Below are 5,358 nucleotides of genomic sequence, written 5' to 3'. Positions count from 1 at the left end.
TTATTATTATTATTATTATTATTATTATTATTATTATTATTATTATTATTATTATTATTAATGGTATTTATACCCCACCTTTCAGCCCTAAAGGCTATCAGAGTGGATTACAATTGCTATTTTTAATTAGACTGTTCCCTGCCCTTAGGCTTACAATCTAAAACTTTAATCATTTTAAAGATGAATGGTTTATTATTATTATTATTATTATTATTATTATTATTATTATTGTCATCATTGGGGAAACGTTCAAGAGCAAGGCTCCCCAAAACTGCTGGACCTCTGCCTCTGGGTCCCCAGGAGGAGAAAGAAGAAGAAGCAGTGGCCAGTGGGCTTTCCAGAAGGAGGCTCTTTCCCTGTGTCCCTCCGACCTCCATTGAGGCCAATGCTGCTAGAAAGACTTACAGCTGGATGGAGGAGGAGGAGGAAAGAAGAGGCTGAGAGAGTGTGACTTGCCCCAATGGAAAAAGCCCCTAATAGTTGTTGCATTTAAATAATATATAATAAAACTTTTATTTATATCCCACTCTTTAACCATAAATCAATCAAAGTGGCTTACAGTATAAAACATCAGACACACAACACAATATATCATAACCCAACTTTATATTGGTATATAAATATCATAAGGTTGGGTTATGATATATTGTGTTGTGTGTCTGATGTTTTATATATATATATATATATATCTCACCATCATATAATATTTATTGTTTTTCCTTTGCAATTCACATTTGGGAGTGAAAAGGAAAAGAAATGCACAGAACTTTATATTGCACTGAAATTAATATTGGGATGCATTTTATATGGACTTCATCATCGTTGGAAGAACATTTAATCTTATCCCACTACAATTAAGTCTTAGTCCAAAGCATCTTACTTTTGGGTGGATCTCCTTAGTAGACACCTTCTTACAATCCAAAATAATGTCTTTTTCTAAACTTGAATTTCCAGTATCTAAACTAAACAATTTTGCATGAATATTGGAGAAAGAAAAATAATCGGCTCAATTAGTTTAATTGATTTTCAGTGTTGATAAATTATGAATCTGCTGCTTACTTTGTTTTTTAATGCATATTAATTAGTATTTGATCCTTACTAAGTTGAGCGCTGTGCAAACTTTACAGCGCTCTATAAATAATAATAATAATAATAATAAAAAATAATGTTTCTGGGAAGATTTCCCATCCACAATTCTTTAAAAGGGGATCTGTATGGACAAGTCACCATTAAAATAATGATAAGACAAAAGGGAAGCAAGTGAATGCAATAATTATTTTAATAACTACTACTACGAATAGTTTTAATAACTACTATAATAATAACTACTAATAACTTTCCACCCAGCATGCAAGAACTCCCCAAATATGCTGAATATTGTATATTATGCTACTCTCACCTCTTCTTATGGGTTTTAATAGTTTATTTAATAGAGTGATTTTAATAGTAATATGTTTAATCCTTTTTAAAGGTTGGGTTATGATATATTGTGTTGTGTGTCTGATGTTTTATACTGTAAGCCACTTTGATTGATTTATGGTTAAAGAGTGGGATACAGTATAAATAAAAGTTTTATTATATATTATTTAAATGCAACAACTATTAGGGGCTTTTTCCATTGGGTCAAGTCACACTCTCTCAGCCTCAGAGGAAGGCGATGGCAAACCCCTTCTGAACAAAGATTGCCAAGAAAGCCATGCAACAGGGTTTCTATAAGTTGGAAACTACTTATAGTTGTAGTAGCAAGAAGGGATGAATTCAATAAAATCAAAGAATGCTGAGCATCAATGGTGCAATTCTCTAAAAGGCCACTAGAGGCCACCCTTGTTCACAGAGTCCTCTTTGGACAGCTGCCAATCATTCCTAATAATGAAATCCTCCTGCTGTCATTCACTTTTTTCCAAGCAGATATTTTACAGGGGAAAGCCCTTAAAATAAAATAAGTACAATAAATACAATATATCAAAATCACGTTGGAGCTATTTGTGCTTCTTTTCCTCTTTTGGCATCCTTTTTAAAGATCTGTATAAACAGAACCGACAAATCCTTTTAAAATCTGTTTAAATACACACACAAACACACAAACTGTGTGTATATATAGAGAAAGAGAGAGAGTGTGTGTAATATAAATTGATATCCTCATCTCTATAATATGGAGGCACCCAGTGCATCAAGTGAAGCCACTTCAGAAACAAATACTCCAGATTGGTTTCTTGAATGTAATCTCAGAAGAATTTGGGTTCCTTGAAAGGCCCAGGAAAGCAAACCCCTTTCTTCCCATCTCTTCTTTAATGTCTTTTTGATGAGCGTTTTTAAAAACTGGGAAGAGTTGCCAATGATGACATTTTGCAAGAAACCAATGGGATTTCCCTGTTTGAACATGTTTTATGTCTATTTGATTTGCCCAATGGTCTCCCTCCTTGCATTTTCAATCTTTAAGATTTGCATTTTGCATCACATTTATTATTATTATTATTATTATTATTATTATTATTATTATTGCAAAATTGATAACAAAATCAATAGTCCTTGCACTTGTCGAGCTCCTCCTGGTCTGAAAATACAATCCCAGGATCCATATTCTGGTGTGTATTTGGCAGTTTTGAACAGAGATCTCTCGGAAAGTCCATTTTAAATAATGGACCTTCATGCTTCGAAGGATGGAGAGTATGCAGTAAGAAATGCATAGGAAGAGGTGGGTAAGACATTACTACTAATAGTAGTAATGATAATAGGGAAAACATTAAGGGAAAGGGAACCATATTAGAAGAAGAAGAATCAGATATTCTTTAATACTCATACTAATACTACTAATAATAGGGAGAGTAGGAAAAGGGAACCATATCTGAAGTAGTAGTAGTAGTTTAACACGACTAGAGGAATAGATAATAGGGAACCATGTCTTATCTAGGTAATCGACTGAATACTAATAATAGGGAAACCATTCAGGTCAAAGGGAACTATATAGACCTAGTAGTAGTAGTTACACGAATGATTGAGATGATGATGATGAATAAATGATAGCATTCAGGGAAAGGGAACCATATTAGAAGAAGGAGGAGAAGAAAGCTTTTAATACAATACTAAATACTAAAAGAAGCCGCAGCTTTTTTAATACTAATAATACTAATCAGTACTAACGATAGTATTAGTATTAATACTAGGGAAAGCATTCAGGGAAAGGGAACCATATTAGAAAAAGTAGTAGCAGAAATAGTAGTAGTTTAATACTAATACTATTAATATTAGGGAATGCATTCAGGAAAAGGGAACCCTATTTGAAAGAGAAGAAGACGTAATAGTAGTAGAAAAAGAAGTTTATGACTAATAATACATTTAGATGATGATGATGATGATGATGATGATGATGATGATGATAGCATTCAGGGAAAGGGAACCATATTTGAAGAAGGAGAAGAAGAAGAAAAGGAGGAGGAGGAGAAGTTGTTTAATACTAGTAACTAATACTACTACTAATAATAATAGGGAAAGCATTTAGAGAAAAGGGACCATATTTGAAGGAGGAAGAGAAGTTATTTAACACTAGTAACTACTACTTATTCTAATAATAATAATAATAATAATAATAATAGGGAAGGCATTCAGAGAAAGGAAACTATATTTGAAGAAGGAAGAAAAAGAAGAAGAAGCTGTTTAATACTAATAATACTAATACTAATACTACTAACAATAATACTAGGGAAAGCATTCAGGGAAAGGGAACCTAACAATCATAATCGCAATCTATATTTTTACAATTTCTTGTTGCTGTTGTTACAATGTGGTTCCCTTCCCCTGAATGCTTTCCATATCATTATATAATAATAATAATAATAATAATAATAATAATAATAATAATAATAATAATAATAATAATAATATCCAACCTGTGGGTCATTCTTGGACAAAAACCAACAACACAGAGGTCCATCCCATCAATTCATCTGTCTGCTAACACCAGGATTTAGGGGGTTAATAGGATTATTAGGATTGCATGCATTCTTATGAATGGAGGCTGGGAATGGACTCCCATTATTAATCTCAAGGGAGCAGGGGTTCCTTGAGTTAATATATATATATATTTATACACACACACACACACACACACACACACACTATTTTATGTTATTATTCAAGGCTTGTTGGTTTTAAAGAGCTAGAGGGAAAAGGTTGGGGAGGTGAACAAACAGGTCCCTTGAGGCCCTTGGCCTTTGCTGGCTGGACCATTGATGGAGAAAGGGATTTGTTTAACCTCTTGGAGCCCTCCTGGTGCCTTTTTGTTCCCTCTGGGCTTCAATGGGGAAAGAACAGAGTCCAAAGGCCCAGGGGTCAAGAGCTTTGACCTTTGGAGGGGCTTTGGTTTTCTCTGGGACCCCCCTTTTTCTTGTCTCTTGGGGGGGATCCTTTGCAAGGAGAAGAGAAATGCATTGCAAAGGAGAAACGAGCCAGAAGGTCTCCAATAGGACATTCCTTCACTGGGAGGATGGAGAAGCCACCACACATCCCATCCTCCCCTGCTATGCATGCTCTCCCTGGAGGGAGATCCAGTAGATTTAGGACCAAGGTGGGTTTTGGAGGAGGATGGATCCTGTTTCACCCCCTGTTTCCTCTTGCTCTCCAGGAGCTGCATCCACACTGCAGAAATAATCTGCTTTGATCCCACTTTAAGGGTCATTGCTCCATGCTAGGGAATTCTGGGCCTGGGAATAATCTGGTTTGATACCAGTTTAACAGCCATGGCTCATTGCCAGGGAATTGTGGGCATGGCAGTTAGGTTTTTTAAAGTAGTGTGTGTATGTGAGTGTGTGTGTGTGTAATATTTTTAAAAACTAGCTTTTCACTATATTGTATATAGTATGATATAATATATATGTTTTATATATATATATATATATATATATATATAGAGAGAGAGAGAGAGAGAGAGAGAGAGAGAGAGAGAGAGAGAGAGTGTACATACACACACACATATAGTTTCAGTTTTTTTTATTAAGGACAGATCAGAGGCATAGAAAAAATTAATGTCCAGTTATTAAAAAAGTGGATACTATTAATTAGAAATCCTAATAGAAAGTCATACACACACACACACACACACACAAGAAACCAGAATACAAAGTCATTCATTCTCATTCATATATATATGTGTGTGTATGTGTATATGTGTGTGTATACTGTATATATATATATACAGTATACTGTGTATATATATATCAGTATACAGAATCATGTGTGTGCATGTATATAAATTCAGACTTGTTCTGTTTTCTTCCAGTTTAACAAAACAAAGAAAATTAGTTTTAATTTGACAGTAACAAAACAGGGGGGTTATTACTGCCCAAACAGAGCAAAACAAAA

Source organism: Sceloporus undulatus, chromosome 6 (genome assembly GCF_019175285.1).
Source record: "Sceloporus undulatus isolate JIND9_A2432 ecotype Alabama chromosome 6, SceUnd_v1.1, whole genome shotgun sequence".
NCBI lineage: Eukaryota > Metazoa > Chordata > Lepidosauria > Squamata > Phrynosomatidae > Sceloporus > Sceloporus undulatus.
Note: the sequence above shows the minus strand (reverse complement) of the source record.